The sequence below is a fragment of the Durio zibethinus genome, chromosome 10 (assembly GCF_047325235.1).
Source record: "Durio zibethinus cultivar Kanyao isolate XHJ-2024 chromosome 10, ASM4732523v1, whole genome shotgun sequence".
NCBI classification, from domain to species: domain Eukaryota; kingdom Viridiplantae; phylum Streptophyta; class Magnoliopsida; order Malvales; family Malvaceae; genus Durio; species Durio zibethinus.
Window position 1 is genome coordinate 11,155,348 of NC_143171.1, and position 18,364 is coordinate 11,173,711.

Sequence of the window (18,364 nt, forward strand, 5' to 3'; positions counted from 1 at the left end):
TGATTTTTTTTTTAAATTAAATTTTGAATTAAATCAAAACAAATATTATTAAAAAAAATTAAATTTAAATTTTAAATAAATCAAATTTAATTTGATATTATATAAAAATTATTTTTAAATTTTTAATATATTTATATATTTTTATTTAAAAAATAATATTTATATTTTAAAAAATAATATTTATATTTTAAAAAATAATATTTTATTAATTTTAAATCAAATTAAATCAAATCAAAATTAAAAAATTACGATTTATATAAAATTAAATCAAATTAATTTTGATATAAAAATATAAAAAATAAATTTTAAATTAAATTCGAATTCAAATTTTACTATAATTATAAAATCAAATCAAATTTTAAACGAATAAAAATCCGCCTCTACGCGTTGCCAACCCGTCCTCCATCTTCCTTCACCACCAATCCCCACCCCTAAATCTACCACCAACCTCTATCCTTCGCAAAGCCACCCCATACTCGAACAGCACCCTAAACCACCACTGCCAAACATCATCTCCCTTGCCTATATGTAAATTGACCCAATAAGCTGCCTATTGCCATTACCCAAGCAACACCCTAAACCTCCATCAAAAACTAAACTCCCACTCCTAAATTACCCACGGCAGAACAAGTCTTGACAAAAAAAAAAGAAAAAACAACAGTCCTCAACGAGGAACCTCAGGCAAACATAAAACACGCCATCATTCTCCCCCTCTTGATGAAGAAACTACAGGAACAAAATCATCCAAAAGGCCAAAAAAATTAAAGAGGTAAGGTTTTATTTTTTTTTTTCAAAAGTTTTTCGGTTTGAACTGAAAATTGGGTCTTGTTTTACATTGGGTGCAAGAGAAACAAGAAAAATGGAGCTGTTTTCGGCGCCAATGTTAGTTGCAGCGCAGTGAACAGTGGCATTAGTTGCGACGACAGCAATATTTTGGGTGATCTGAGACAGTGGAAAGGTAGAAAAGGAGGAAAACAACATATTTTAGTTTCGGAAAGATCGAATGGTGAAGGGAGGATTTATGGTGGTTTGGAATTTCGGGTTTTGACTTCAAATCTAGGGAAATCCAAGGTGATTTGTGAAAAACGGAGGTTAGATTTGAGGAGAGGGAGTCGAAATGGGTCTATGGCCGAAACTTGGAATCCAAAAATCGTCCGCCGACGTCAACGACTAGCGGTGACCGGCGGTCCGGTGGTGACGGCGGGACGATTTTCTGGGTTTAAAGCGAAGTTCCGGCTTGTTGCAGAAGAAAGGGAAATTTTCTTTGTATTTTTTTTTTTAAGAAAGAAATCTGAACTGAAATTAACAAAAAAAAAAAAAAGATGGAATTTTACAATAGTTAAAAAGATTAAAAAAAAAAAAAAAAGAAGAAAGAGAATAAGTTGGCGGGTTACACCCGAACCGTGACCCAAGCCCAAGAGACCTAAACCAAGATGCTGTGACCCAACCGGAGCCCATTTTGTTGGAGTCCATCACCTTTGTCACTTGAGTTTTGGTGGAACTCTTGACTTAGGGCTCTAGCATTAGAGTCCACTTGTTATAATCCTCTCTTTTTAAATTCTATTAGCCCATGAAATTTTTTATTTCAATTTTTCTTATAAACATGTACGTGTCTATGCCAAATTATGGTAAATTGCATGCTTAGGAATTAAAAAATATGAATGTGTTAGTTTTACATTTTTTTTATAATTTTGTTAATAGAATAATTATCATTGTTGTTTTGGAAAATAATAAAAAAAATAGTATGTCTAAGTAAAAAAATCATTTTGAAAATCCTATTTAGATATTAAAGGGAATTCAAGTAATTACTTTACTAAAACATATAATTTTTGTTTGAAAGAATTAGTATAAGTTTTTAAAATAAAATAAGTTTTTTTAATTTCACTTAAATATTAGAGAATTAAAAAAATTTAAACAAAAATAAAAATAAATATTTTTACACAAAAAATGCTATTGCCACCTTGAAACAAAATCCATTTGAAGAAATGCAACTAAATGCACCATTTAATTTATGTTGATATTGTCACATATACATTTCAAGCATTAATAATAAGTCTAAAATATTAAGGTAATAATTTCTAAAGAGAAGACAAAAAAATGGAATAATATTTTAATAAAAATAATTTTGAAGACTTTGCCTAGATATTAGAGAAAATTCAAATCATGCTTTGAATGATTAATTTTCTTAAATTTCATCTAAATATTGAAGAATTTAAGAAAAAATTTCTTAACAAAATAAATATAATAATAATAATAATAATAAATTTTCTTTTATCCTTGATTTTCTTTGGAATGGGAGATAATAATAATAATAATAATAATAATAATATTATTATTATTATTATTATTATTATTATTATTATTATTATTACTATTATTAAATGCCTATAAGATAGGTCAAATTGATTATTTGTATTTATATCATTCATTTGTCTCTTGTTGCATTCACTTAAATAATGTGAATTGCTTATTTATCAATTTTAAAAATTAGTTTTTTTATAAATAATTATTAATATTCTTATGTTAAAGTAATCATTATTTGTCTAGATATTGAAAGGCTTTTTAATAATTATTTTTTATATAAAAATATTATGCTAGTTTTAAAGGAATATTGTGAGAATTCTAAATAGAGAATTTCTTTTTGAAATTTTACTTAGATATTGAAAAATTAAAAAGTATTTTGATACTAAAGATTTTTATTTTATTCTTAAATAAAAAGTTTTATTCCTAAATAAAATGAATTAAATTTAAACATGTATTAGATGAATTTAATTGATCGCATGCATTTAATTTACATTCATGTCATACATTTGCTCCATATGATACTTAGCTACATTCCATTACTTTCAAAAATCAACAAATGATGATTTTTTGAAAGAGTTATTAAAAAATTTTAAAAAAATCTTAATATTTTTAATTAAAAATAAATCTTAGAACCTTACCTAAATATTAGAGGATTTCTCAATAATTATTTTTTATAAAAGAATATTATGTGAAATTTTTGAGGGTTTAGTATGAAAATCTCAAGTAGAGAAATATTTTTTGTAATTTTGCCTAGATATTACAGAATTAAAAAATATTTCGATACTAAATATTTTCATATTAATCCTAAATAAAAAGGTTTTTTAAGAAAAAAAAAAAGAAAAAAAGATTTTCATGAAAAATTAAATTTGAAGAAATCATTTTTAAATATTAGAATTTAGATCATTTTATCAATATTAATGATAATATATGATCAATGATATTGTTTTTAAAACGGATATTGTGGGATGTTAATCTTTGCCTATATGTAACCACTTTTGAACTCATTTATATTTTTTCATAAACCAAAATATTTTTTAATAAATTTTAAACTCGTTTTATTATTTTATTAAAAAACTAAAATTTTTAAGTGATTAATTTCATTTTAAAAAATATTAATGATGTCTTCACTTTTATTTTGAAATTTTTAAAATTTTTATCTAATAATCTCAAAAAATCGTTACAACGAGAAGCTGCAGAGTTGGGATGATTCTCATTGATGAGGTAGACAAGGATGTTGCCAACCCCTTTGTAATTCCTTCAGCTATTGTCGGAAGAATTAGAGGATCCAATTAAGATTATGGGTCTGGCTTTGTGAACCCCAGAAAGGTGCTTGGTCCTGTTCTCATCTACGATGTGCAGCCAAAAGACTAAAGCATTAATTTCTCTGTTCTATTGGTTACGACCATGGAGAAGTCCCTCTACTTGATTACAAGAGACAATAGCACATGTTATTAAGAAGACAAAGAACAGCTTCTGACCCGAATTATTCATCTATCACGTTGGTTAATCTTAAAAGACGTAATATCAGTGATCCAAACCGTGACAAATGTTGGGAAATCATTTAAGTATATGCAAAGCTCTAATGTCATCTTCTACTATTACCATCAATATATAACTGTAGTTTAATCTTTGATAGCTATGGACAAAATCTAGGTTCACTGTGCATTTTGAAGTAGTTGCCCGAAGAAAGGGCTATGCGTTGGGTTTTGACGTGGAGCAACAGTTATTATGGGTTACAAGCTCTCTGGTTGTTCGAGTAGCACCTTCCGACATGAGGTTGATGAGATAGCAGGAACTGCATGTCCTTGTAATTTAAGTTAGGATCTTAAATCCGTATACAATCTTTTGACAGGCAAGTGTTTAATGCGGGCAAGAAAAGTTCAGAATCCTACAGTTACAAACATTTGTTTGCCTCAAGGTCGAGGTGGAAATAAGGAATGTTAGTTCCGCCGTTTCAATTAATTTTAAATCGAATAATAAATTAATGGAATTATATTGTTTATTTTTATTAACTGAATCAAATTTTTTAGTTTAGATAAATTATTTTTATGATCTTTAAATTTTAAAATAAATATAATTTTTTTTTTTAAATTTTAAAAATAAAATATTAATCTTTATATTTTTATGATCATAATAAAACAATGCTTTCATCAACAAAACGGTTGATCTAGTCGTTAAATGCCAGTTGTTTCATTATTAAGTCAAAGATAAATTTAAAAAGAAAAGTGATGATAGAGCTTTTTTACTTAATACTAGTAATTGTGATAATTATATAAAAAAATAAAATTATATTTTATTTTTAATTTTGTTAGTAATTTTTTTGGGTTTAGTTTTAGGATAGAAAAAAGAAGTCTATATTTGAAAACGAAAATTACCTATTTTTTTTCAAATTTATATATTGTTTGTTTAAATCATAAAATTAGATTATACATTGTTGTAAAATATTTCATCATGTATTTGTTAGTTATTTTACAATATTTCATTATCATAAAATATTCTTCAAAAACCAAGTTTTTTTTTTTTTAGTTATAAAATATCAGTATATATATTTTTAATGAAATATTATAAATTTTACATTATCACTTATTATTAGAAAATGATAAATTTAATAATTTGTATCGCAATTAGAGATTTTCATGAATCGAACCAAACCTAGATGAAACTTTCAAATTTTGGTTTAACATCCAGTTTGACTTGTCCATTAAAAACTCGAATAGGCTCATTTTACTATTAAAAATTAATACTAAAAAAATAATTTTATCTTAATATTTTAAAATATATTTCAAAATACAAATTAAATAAAAATATTTTATTGATAAAATAATAATTTGATTAGGTCAAACCTAAACCTTAAAAATCATGTTTAAAACTAAATTCAAGTCAAGTCTAACTTGTGAATATGGTTTACAGCTCAATCCATGAGTAAGCCTAATTGCAACTTAACAAGTTTTTTCTTAAAAAATAATATTAATTGATTTAAATATTAGTATCACAAAAATAAAACTAAAGATTCATAAGAATTAATATCCATAAAAATAAAATTTATCAAACTTTTATTTCTTTTATAATTATTTTACCTCTTAACACTCTACTTATATTATTGTCAACCCATTATCTTATTTTATAATTTTTTTTTATCTACACTCAACTAGTCAAAACTGATGGAAGGATCGTTTCGTTATGACTATTAAAATATAGGGATCAATATGTTATTGTTTAAAGTTTAAAAACAAAATGATATTTAACTTAATATTTAGAGACCATTGAAGTAATTTACCCTATTAGTTTTGAAAATTAACCAATCAAATTAAATTTGATCGATTGGTTCAATTAATTTTTTGATTAACCGAATAATAAAATACATTTAAATTAAATTATATTTTAAACTCTTAATTTCTTGTTAGCAGATTATATATCAAGTCAAGATCAATTTCCTAATTTGTTGGGATTTATATTTCTGGTTTTTTATTTGTTTTTATATTTGGATGATTGTGTCATGATTTTGTGGGATTCTTTGTACATATCAATTTTTTTTATATATTTAAGGATTCTTTTTTAATAAAATAACAGTCAAAGAACACTATTTTTTTGTCTTTGATTGCATGGTATCATAGTCAAATTTGCTTATCAAGTTTTTTCTTTTCTAATGGCCAAAACAACCATAACTAGTGCCTCTCGACAGAATACATCAAAGGTAACTTCTAAACCAATTCAAATTTCTTCGCTAATGGTGTCTATTACAAATGGCTCACATTCCATGCAAATAACACAGCATAAACTCAATGGAATAAACTTTCTAGAGTGGTCTCGATCTGTGACACTAGTGATTCAAAGGAAAGGAAAATCAACTATCTAACTAGTGAAACAAAGGAAACAACAGAAGGAGAACTAAGTCATTCAACATGGATTTCTAAAAACTCCATGGTAATGGCATGGTTAGTTAATTCTATAGAGCCTAGGATTGGAAAAACCTATCTTTTCTTCAGAAATGCTAAAGAAATCTAGGATATGGTGAAAGATATGTACTCAAATCTTGAAAACTCATCACAATTCTTTAAAATCAAGTCAACCTTTAAAAATACAAAACAAGGGGATAATTCTGTGACTAATCTTGAAAACTTATACAATTATTTGAAATCAAGTCACCCTTGAAAGATATTAAACAATGGGTGTCATAATGTCTAGATCTGAGGATCCATCGTTAGACATTGACTTGAAGGAGTCGCCACCAATCATTTTTATCTAGGTGCGATTGGCCACCTAAGGAATCTATCCTTTTAAGGAACACCTAAGCTTAAGGGTCTCTAAAATAATAGGTTGGATCTAATAACCAGAACAGAGTTCGGGAGTTCGGTTACGTGTAAGGAAGGTTATAGCACCCTCACGACGCTCATCAAAAGATAGTATCAGCTTAATTTTGTATTGTCCAATAAGCCTCATAAATTTATCAAGTAATTAACTATTAGAAATTATTCTCAATTGACTCTAATACTTGTAGTAGAAAATTGAGAAAATCTCTTCACCTCAAGAGTATGCAAGAAAACTACTGTCTCACTTGCAGAGGCTCCTTCTCGGATTATTTAACATTAAAGAAAATTTAAGAAAATAAAAAGAAAAAAATGATTGCTTTTGTGTAGGAAAAATTGATACTTTTAACTTTTTCCCAAAATATTTTTTAGAAACTTTAATTTCGAGGAAAATTGATACTTTCAACTTTTCCTCAAAAATCCATTTTTGAAAACTTATTTTTAAGGAAAATTGATACTTTCAACTTTTCCTCAAAAATATTTTTTTTTGAAAAACTTATTTTCAAGGAAAATTGATATTTCAATTTTTTTTTCAAAAATTTTTTTTTTAAATTTTTACTTTCAAAGGAAATTGATACTTTCAACTTTCCTTCAAAAATAGTTTTTTTTTAAAAAATTATTTTAAAAGAATCATTAAAAAAAATTGACGAATGCTTACTTAAATAAATAAATAATTTTAATTTAATCAATAAATAAATAAGCAAAAAAAAAGATAAAAAAAACCTTGACGCGGCTGGGCTCAGCGGTTAAAATGGCTCGACTAGAAATTGGACGCTGCTTAGAGGTGCAACTTGAGACAAAAATCGATAAAAGTCACCGAAATCTCAAGGCGAACTCCACCACGCAAAATGGTAGCACCCTCATTCACAGTAATTAAGATAAATTTCAATACTTTCTTATACTACCATGCGCTAACAATAGGGCCAAGCCTACAACCTTCTTCTACAGGATCTGAAATCTTGATGTTTTTAGTCCACTTCACAAGCCTATCCAAAAATTCTTTGGTAATGCTTTCATGTGCAATAAAACGAGATGCTATACTGCAGATCTATCCGTTTGTCCAAAAGCAACCAAATGCAGTCCATTCAGCAGCCTTGTCAAGGTTAACATCCTCAAACAAAATGATTGGGCTTTTCCTATCGAGTTCTAAAGATACAGGCTTGACCATTTGAGCTGCTGCTTCCATTATCATGCTCCATGTTGCAGTGCTTCTGGTAAAGGCAATCTTGTCAACATTGGGATGGGATGCTAAAGGAATCACAGCTTTCAGGCCCGATCCAGTCAGAATGTTTAGGACACCTGAAGGATAACCAACCTCTCTACACACGTCTGTCAGCTCCAAACAGGTGATAGATACTAACTCGAAAGGCTTCAGTATTGTAGCACAACCTGCAACCAAAGTAAGAGCTACTTTTCATGCGGCCATCAACAGTGAATAATTTCTTAGAGTAATCAATCCAACAACCCTAAGTGGTTCCTTAAGCACATAACTCTTAAATGTCTCAATAGGAAGAGAGATAACAACCTTTTACTTCGCATTTAAACCTTTAGCAAGGTACGTATAGTACTCAAAACATCTAGTAATATCATCAATGTCCCAAGTTGCTTCATCAAGTGGTTTCCCGCCATCAACTACTTCAAGCTTTGCTAATTTAAATTTTTTCTCTATTATCTTAAAAACGATGGCCCTTAAATACTTAGCACGAACAGTGCCAGAAGTTGAAGCCCAATCTTTGCCTTTGTTTCTAGAAAGAGCTCTCTAAGCAGCAGCCACCGCAAGCTCCGCATCTTCAGCTGTAGCTACTGGAATATGACCGATGTTTTATTGAATTACAGGATAGATAATTAAAATTCACTTCTTGAGAACAGGCTCTCTCCACTCGCTGTCAATAAGTAACATTCGACTCAGAATTTGGACCACCATAATAAATCAGTTTGCCTTTCTTTTTTTTTTGTTTCACTCTCACCCTTAAACCAGTGTCTAAGAAGCTTTTTCTTTTTTTTTGTATGATATTTCCCTAATCTCTGTACTTTTGTTCCCCTGTTGCTCTTACCGTCCGTCTTGCTATAAATTACCATCATTTATAAAACATTGTGATTGAGTTTTAGTGCAATTCTGATTATCACCCAAAGCTAAAAATTAGCACCAATCTTAATTTCATTTTTTGGCTTTTTTTTTTTAAAAAAATTAATCAGATAATGGAGAAAGAAAAAGAAATTAAACAATAGATAGACCATAAAAAAATAAAAATGATAAATACAAAAATAAAAAAAATCTAAAATAAAAATGAATAAAAATCCCTACAATCAAGCTTAGATTAATCCCGATTGACAAAGAATCTCGGATAAAATAGGGTGTCTATAACTGGCCCTCTTTGCATATTTTCTGTGAAACAAGAATTGTGCAAAGACTTAGACACCCATTTAAGACTCAACTTGACTTTTTTTTGCTTTTTTTCCTTTTTTTTTGTTAAAATTTTGATCAAAGCTCCTATAAGTAGAGGCTCAACGACAGAGACTCAACAACTTTGAAAAAATAAACAAAGGCTCCTCTAAGCAAGGGCTCAACGACTTTGGAAAAATAAATTGCTCCTCTAAACAGAGGCTCAACGACTTTGAAAAAATAAAATTGCTCCTCTAAACAAAGGCTCAACGACTTTGGAAAAATAAATTGCTCCTCTAAACAGAGGCTTAATGACTTTAGAAAATAAATAAAGGCTTTTCTAAGTAGAGGCTTAACGACTTTGGAAAAATAAATTGCTCTTCTAAACAGAGGCTCAACAACTTCAAAAAAATAAATAAATAAAGCTCCTCTAATTAGAGGCAACCACGATTTTAGAAAAATAAATGCTCCTCTAAACAGAGGCTCAACAACTTCAGAAAAATAAATAAATAAAGCTCTTCTAATCAGAGGCAACCACGACTTTAGAAAAATAAACGCTTCTCTAAACAGAGGCAACTAAACTTTTAAAAAATAAATTGATCATCTAAATAGAGGCAACTGAACTTTTGGAAAAATAAATAGCTTTTTGAAAATCATTTTCGAAGGAGTCATAAATCGTATATGATGGAAACTCAAAGATTTATAATTTGAGTTTGCAAATCAAAAATTTAGATTCGCAAGAACCTTTCAGCTTCACAGGAATTCACTGAAATTTGATTCTCAAAATTTCAGTTTCATAAGAATTCAAATTTGCAAGATCTTAAGATTCGTAGTCACAAATTATAAGACTCGCATCTACATTCTAAAGATTCTTATTTGAATTTTGAAGATTCACATCCAAAATTTCAAAGCTTCTCATTCAATAAACCTCAAATTTCATATCTAAAAAATTCTCATTTAAAATTTAAAACGCCAAGATTTTTCTTTAAAATTCAAAGATTCTCATTTGAAATTCAAAAATTTTCATCAAAAGGTTCATAACTTCTTTCCAAATGACCCAAAATTTTACATGAATGAATGTCCTGATCAAAGATGCACATGCCTTCTTAATGATGCAAATGCAACAACTTAGATTCTTATAAATGCCATGCATGTCCAAACATCAAATTATGTGAATGTACTATTTAAGTAACGATGCCAACATGTTGCATGTAATGCGAATGTCAATAATGTCATGAAATCTTAAATAATTGTGAAATATGATCCTCAAGACCCTACCATCTCACATTCTCCCTTTATTTAGCTTTTCAACATTTTGGAACAAGCTTCATCAACTGATCATCATTGTTTCCATTACTTGATCACCATCCGGAGGTTTCTCAGCACCAACAAATTTTACCTATTACCTCACATGCCAGGTTTATCAATACTAACTATTTTAAAATAAATTTCATCCTCTGTCACTTGGTCATCATTCATAAGCTTTTCAAGACTAGCCATTTCAAAACAAATTTTACCATCTATCATTTGGTCATCGTTTATAAGCTTCTCAGCACCAGTTTCATCTATTACCCCATATCATTTTCATCACTTAATCATAACTTATAGGTTATATCGATCAATACATCCTCATATTCATCACTTGATTACACCACTTTTCAAGATTTGTCATATCTTCATTTTATTGTCCAATCCATCATTATATTCCCCATTTGCTCACATCATATGTCCTTTCAAATCATCTATTTTAGGTTTCTACCATTTTTTCATTTTGTTACCACCATCATCTTAGATTTCTCTTTAAAAGAATGCAAGACCTTTTTATGCACATTGTCATTCATTCATCATCATTTTAATTCTTGACAAATATAATACATTCATACATTTTCTTAATTTATTCTAGGGATGTAACAATAAGAGAACACAAGATAAAGATAATCAATGAAGATTTATTTTCGTACAAAATAAATGGAAAAAGAAATAAATTAGATACATGTCATTGGGATGAATGGTGTGTCCAAATGATGAATATTCAAACAATTTTGAACATTAATCTAGGATTCTTTTTTAAAAACTCATTCCATTTACTGTTGAAGTCATTTTGAGCTTGGCGAACTTTTTCTCAGTCTTTGAAAGATCTTCAGATGTCTTTGATCTTCCATCCATGTGAACCATTTGACCTAGATCTTTTTCTACCCAAATCACCCTTTTCAATTTGAATCTTTTTTTTATTTTTTCATTTTTTTATTTTTTCTTTTTTTTGTCTATTTTTTTATTTTTCATCCATTGTTAATATCTTTCACACATCAAACTTAAAAGTAATGTAACATGATTCCATTGTTTCATCATGAGCATGCCTTTGCCCAACATATGATCATTCAAGTTGAGCATTCACACTTGATCTAAATGAACTTTTCAAGGTTATAATATAGGTTAAGGTGAGGGGTCATAAAAGAAATAGATATAATAGGCTCCAAACATGTATTAAAAAGGTTCAAGACCAAAGGATATTTGATGCAACTTGGCATTTTACCCACTATATCATTTCACTACTTTTTCTTTCCTTACACAAAGGATCTCATTACTTTACCCCAAATCATATGTGACATTTATTTTTTTTTTATTTTTTTTTCTTTCCATCTTTGAGACCTTTTGTGATATTTTTTTTCAAAAGTTGTCCCCTAATGTAGAGGGTGATCCTTGATTGGGGTTCTTTAAAAAAAATCATAATAGGCTCAAAGGGGTAGTAATGAATGATTTTTCGAATGGTAAAAAAAAGATGGCCATTTTTCATTTCAATTGTGAATACTTTTCTTGAACATCATCTATTGAACAAAGCTCATGAACCTATATAAAAGATTGCACATCTTCAAGATATATCTATTTCACCTCTGGTAATAGCTTATTTTTTGCTCAAATTATCTCTTCATATTAATGTGGATGAGTTCTCAAAATTAAATCCCAAAATTATTGTTATCATTGTCTAAATATTCATCATCTGAAATTTGAGAATGAGAATGTAAAGTTATGAAAGGTAACAGAGCATGAAATAATGGTCGAGTGAAAGAGAAAATGTAATGAAATGCATTAACTTGCCTTTATTAAAATGATAACAAGTGAAATCATATTGCAAAAAAGAAATCCTAACATTACTTTAAAAGAACTCTTAGAATGGCAAGTAGCATTCAACCAGTTTTAACACCCTTCTTTAAAATCATTCCTCTGTGCAATCAAATGAAGGATTTTTATCTCGCCCCCTTGATTCATTGTGACTCTTCAAGCCGTTTTGAATTAGCATGTTCTTGATTTTCACTTAGAGCATTAATATTATGATTTGGTAATGGATTGTCACTAACATTAAGTGTTGTTGCTCTTCTTTGATCAAAACTTATCATTTCATCCTTGATTAATTGTTGCACCTTATACCTTAGAGCAGTGTAATTTTTAATGAAATGGTCAGTAATTCTATAGTGATATTCACAGTAAGCTGTAGGATCATACCACTTATAATAAGGTGGCTTGAGTGGCTCTAGACGGCTTGGGGCATTCAAGTGGCTGTTATAGAGCTCTCGATATAACTCCGTATAAGTCATAAGGATTGGATCGAATACGAGTTTTTCTCTGGTAATTTGTTACTCTCGTAAACTATTTATTGGGTTAGATGAGCTTGGGGTATTATGAGAGGTTGAATGTTAAGGCTGTATGTAAGGGCTTGAGGGATAAAAATAGGCTGGTATATGGATGAATTAGGTGGTTATGAGGTTGGTTGGTATGGATAAGATGAAGCTTTTTTTACAGCTGGATAGTATGGAGAGTAACCTTGAGGTGGATAGGGTTAATATCTCCTGAACTATCTATCAAAACCTACGGCTTAAGCTTCAGTCTCTTTCTTTTTGGGTGCCTTCTTAGTTTCTCCTCCTTTCAGCTTGTCATTTTTAATAGCATTCTCAATGATTTCATCTGAGATCACCATGTCAGCAAAATTTTTTGTGGCATTCCCTATCATCTTTTCATAATAGAGGGATTTCAAAGTATTGACAAACAATACGATGGTTTCCTTTTCAGTCAAAAGAAGTTGCACTTGAGAAGCAATATCCTTTCACTATTGGGCATATTCTTTGAATGATTCAGTTGCTTTTTTCTCCATATTCTGTAAAGAAATACAATCAGGGGCTAAGTCTATTATATGTCAGTATTGACTAATGAAAGCATGAGCCATATCACTCCAAGAACGAATATGGGTCCTATCCAATTGGACATACCACCTTGCAGCAGAGCCTGTTAGGCTGTCTTGAAACACATGCATTAATAGCTTTTCATTATTGGTATGGGTAGCCATTTTTCGATAGTACATAGTAATGTGAGTTTTCAAGTATTTTGTACCATCATTTTTCTCAAACTCTAGTACTTTAAAATTCAGAGGGATAACCATATTCGGGACTAAACAAAGTCTGGCAGCATAGACAGAACCATAAAAACCCACTCTTTCCACTACTCGTAGCCTTTCCTCTAACAAGTTTATCTTTTGTTAAGCTTTTGAGGCTTCTACAAGCTCTTCTCTTTGGGCCTCAATTTTTTTTCTTTTTTTTTTCTTTTAGATCATCCAAATTAGGGACTGATATTGGTTCTACTGCCTATTCAGTAAAGACAAAATTTATGTAACTTCGATATTGTCCTTAATTTGAAGCTCATGGTATTCTAAGATATGTGTACCCTACAAGATAGGTGAACTGCTGTGGTGGTGGACCTTATACAGGTTGAACTTGATGTGGCTCGAAACCATGAGGGTACGGTGGGTCATCCTCCTATTGTGGGGGATGATCTTGTTGGCTAGCATTCTCTTTTATTGCCTTCCCCTTGTTTAACTTGTTCAAAGCCTCTAAAATCTTATTCCACTCCCTTCTAACTTCTGCTGAGCTTTTTTTAATCTCTCGAGACGATTGAAATTTTCTTGTTCCATTTGTCTGGCTCGAGCTCTTGTATTGTATTGGTGAGTAGAGTTGCTTGGTAGAGCTATCCTTGAACTTTTAGCACCAAAATTATGATTAGAAATGCTATGCTATGCTTTATGTATGATACGTTGATGCACGAATGAAATCTAATATGAAATGGATACAAATGATTGTGTTAAAACATGATCATGAAAATAATGCAAATGCATAAAATCAGACAAACAACATAGTTAGTTTCATAGATGAAATGAAAGTGATGTCGATGCATAATGTTACATATGATAATGAAAATGATGCACAAAGTCAAACAATCAAAATGATTAGATAAACACCCTTTTTGTGTCCTAGTTTCAGGGTATATCTATCATTGGGTAGAAAGGGCTCTATCTTAGGGTTAGGCACTTTTAAGGTTCAATTATATGTAGTTCAAGGCTAAAGTCTAAAGGTTCTCAAATTGCTCCTTACATCATTGTCCATCACAGACTAGTAAGGCATCTCAATCCTCACCTATTACAAGCTACAAATGGAAAAGGTTCAATTTGAGTGGGAGTATTTCGCTAGCCACTGCGAAGGCATTAAACCTCTCAAAAGCAGTAGGTACTTTACTCCCTCCTAGAGGGATGGAGCTCGGGTATAGAGCTCATGTTATGCACTTACATATGAATGACAGAATTAACAAAGTAAATAAATATGAATGAATAAAAAATATATACAAAAGTTCAATTTTATTAGGCTTTTGGATAACACAAATTTATTTGCTGGCCTGACTCTTGAACATCCCCAGTGGAGTCACCAAGCTGTCATAACATCTAGATCTGAGGATCTATCGCTAGACATTGACTTGAAGGAGTCACCACCAATCTTTTTTTATCTAGGTGCGATTGGCCACCTAAGGAATCTATCCTTTTAAGGAACACCTAACTTTAAGGGTCCCTAAAAGAATAGGTTCGGGTCCACTAATCAAAACAGAGTTCGAGAGTTTGGTTACGTGTGAAGAAGGTTATAGCACCCTCATAATGCCCACCAAAAGATGGTACCAACTTAATTTTGTGTTATCCAATAAGCCTCATAAATTTACCAAGTAATTAACTATTGAAAATTATTCTTAATTGACTCTAATACTTTTAGCAAAAAATTGAGAAAATCTCCTCACCTCAAGAGTATGCAAAAAAATTACTGTCTCACTTGCAGAGGCTCCATCGTCGAATTATTTAACATTAAAGAAAATTCAAGAAAATAAAAAGAAAAAAAATGATTGCTTTTGTGCAGGAAAAATTGATACTTTCAACTTTTCTCCAAAATATTTTTTAGAAACTTTAATTTCAAGGAAAATTGATACTTTCAACTTTTCCTCAAAAATCCATTTTTGAAAAATTATTTTTAAGGAAAATAGATATTTTCAATTTTTCCTCAAAAATTCATTTTTGAAAACTTATTTTTAAGGAAAATTGATACTTTCAACTTTTCTCAAAAAATATTTTTTAAAAAGCTTATTTTCAAGGAAAATTGATACTTTCAATTTTTCCTCAAAAATATTTTTTTTTGAAAAACTTATTTCCAAGAAAAATTGATACTTTCAACTTTTCCTTAAAAATATATTTTTTTGAATTTTATTTTCAAAGAAAATTGATATTTTCAATTTCTTTTTCAAAAATATTTTTTAAAAAAAAATTATTTTAAAATAATCATTAAAAAAAATTGAAGAATGCTTACTTAAATAAATAAATAATTTCAATTTAATAAATAAATAAATAAGCAAAAAAATGACAAAAAAAAAACTTTGATGCGGTTGGGCTCGACGGTTAAAATGGCTCGACTAGAAATTGGGCGCTGCTCAGAGGTGCGGCTTGAGACAAAGATCGATAAAAGTCACCAAAATCTCAAGGCGAACTCCACCACACAAAATGGTAGCACCCTCGTTCACAATAATTAAGATAAATTTTAATACTTTCTCATACTGCCCTGCGCTAATAACGGGGCCAAGCCTACAACCTTCTTCTACAGGATCTAAAATCTTGATGTTTTTAGTCCACTTCACAAGCCTGTTTAGAAATTCTTTTGCAATGCTTTCATGTGCAATAAGATGAGATGTTGTACTGCAGATCTGTCCGTTTGTCCAAAAGTAACCAAATGCAGTCCATTCAGCAGCCTTGTCAAGTTCAACATCCTTAAACAAAATGATTGGGCTTTTTCTGTCGAGTTCTAAAGATACAGGCTTGACCATTTGAGCTGCTGCTTCCATTATCATGTTCCATGTTGCAGTGCTTTTGGTAAAGGCAATTTTGTCAACATTGGGATGAGATGCCAAAAGAATCGTAGTTTTTAGGCTCAATCCAATCAGAATGTTCAGGACACCTGGTGGAAAACCAACCTCCCTACACACGTCTGCCCACTCCAAGCAGTGATAGATACCAACTCGAAAGGTTTCAGTATTGTAGCACAACTTGTAGCCAAAGCAAGAGCTACTTTCCATGCGACCATCAAGAATGGATAATTCTAGAGAGTGATCAATCCAACAACCCCAAGTGGTTCTTTAAGCACATAACTCTTAAATGTCTCAATAGGAAGAGAGATATTTACTTCACATCTAAACCTTCAGCAAGGTACGTATAGTACTCAAAACATCCAGCAACATCATCAATGTCCCCAGTTGCTTCATCAAGTGGTTTCCCACCATCAACTGCTTCAAGCTTTGCTAATTCAGATTTTTTCTCTATTATCTTGGAAACGATGGCCCGTAAATACTTGGCACGAACAGTGCCAAAAGCTGAAGCTCAATCTTTGCCTTTATTTCTAGAAAGAGCTATCTAAGCAGCAGCCACTGCAAGCTCCACATCTTCAGCTGTAGCTGCTGGAATATGATCGATGTTCTGCTCAATTACAGGATAAATAGTTGAAATTCGCTTCTTGAGAACAGGCTCTCTCCACTCGCTGTCGATGAGTAACATTCGACTCAAAATTTGGACCGTCATATTAAATCAGTTTGCCCTTCTTCTTTTTTTGTTTCACTATCACCCTCAAACTAGTGTCTAAGAAGCTTTTTCTTTTTTTTTTTCTATGATCTTTCCCTAATCTCTATACTCTTGTTCCGTTGTTGCTCTTGTCGTCCTTCTTGCTATAAATTGCCATTATTTATAAAACAATGTGATTGAGTTTTAGTGCAATTCTGATTATCACTCAAAGCTAAAAATTAGCACCAATCCTAATCTCATTTTTTTAGCTTTTTTTTTTAAATTAATCAGATAATGGAGAAAGAAAAAGAAATTAAACAATAGATAGATCATAAAAAAATAAAAATGATAAATACAAAAATAAAAAAAAAATCTAAAATAAAAATGAATAAAAATCCCTACAATCAAGCTTAGATTAATCTAGATTGACAAAGAACTCCGGATAAAATAGAGTGTCTACAAAGGGATAATTCTATGACTGAATACTATAACAACCTAACCAACCTTTAGTAAAAAATGGAATAAAACAAGGTTGAAGGTTCAAGTTTTAGTAAATAGCAACTTTAGCAGCTTCAAACACTTCTTCAACAATACCTAAATGACTACACCTACTCCAATGTGCACAACTGCATAAAAAGGTAATCACCTATTTGCTTTGGGTGTAAAATATGTTCTAAGAACTCTTAAATAATAGATTTTGAGGCATCCGACCATATGATTAATTGTCATGAACTATTTTTAACATACAATCTATGTCCAAGAAATCTTAAAACTCGTATTGCTGATGAATCATTATCCTTTATTGTTGGAAAGTGAGACATTAAGGTTTCTAATATGACACATTTTTCAGTCTTAAATGTTCTTAATTTAGCATATAACCTAGTATCTATTAATAAGTTAACAAGTGACTTAAACTGTGTGGCTAAGTTTTATCCTTCATATTGTGAGTTTCAGGATTTACTCTTGGGGAGGATGATTGGCAATGCTAAAGAGCATTAAGGATTGTACTATCATGAAGATGCTCAATAAGTAAATAAACAAGCTTTGGCTCTAAGTGGTGAATCTATTTATATTTCTAATGAATTGAAGTTATGGCGTAATAGGTTAGGACATCCCAATTTTTCATATCTAAAAACTTTGTTCCCTTCTCTTTTTAAGAATAAAAATGTTCATTTCTTTTGCTGTGAAACTTATCAACTTGCCAAACACACTCATGTTCCTTATCCAAGTCATCCATATAGATTTTCTAAACCATTTTCTTTAGTTCATAATGATATTTTAGGACCTTCATGAGAAAATAGTATAACTAAAACTAGGTGGTTTATAACCTTTATAGATGATCACACATGAGCTTGTTCGTTTTACTTGTCAAAAGACAAGTCTAATGCTAAAACAATTTTTCATTAATTCCACAAAATGGTCCAAACTCAATTTTAAGCTCAAATTCAAATTTTTTGTATAGACAAT

The 18,364-nt window shown here is 30.2% G+C and overlaps 1 long non-coding RNA gene and 2 pseudogenes across 1 annotated transcript; 1 reads left to right on the forward strand and 2 right to left on the reverse strand.

Moving 5' to 3' along the window:
* The first annotated feature begins 384 nt into the window (after positions 1–384).
* Positions 385–1,589, forward strand: LOC149516419 (uncharacterized). The gene is made up of 2 exons (XR_016345769.1): positions 385–769; positions 847–1,589. It is a non-coding gene; the product is annotated as an uncharacterized LOC149516419 (long non-coding RNA).
* Positions 1,590–7,228: 5,639 nt separating this feature from the next.
* Positions 7,229–8,535, reverse strand: LOC149516420 (aminoaldehyde dehydrogenase 1, peroxisomal pseudogene; annotated as a pseudogene).
* Positions 8,536–15,617: 7,082 nt separating this feature from the next.
* LOC111293313 (aminoaldehyde dehydrogenase 2, peroxisomal pseudogene) lies at positions 15,618–16,918 on the reverse strand (annotated as a pseudogene).
* Between the last annotated feature and the right edge of the window lie 1,446 nt (positions 16,919–18,364).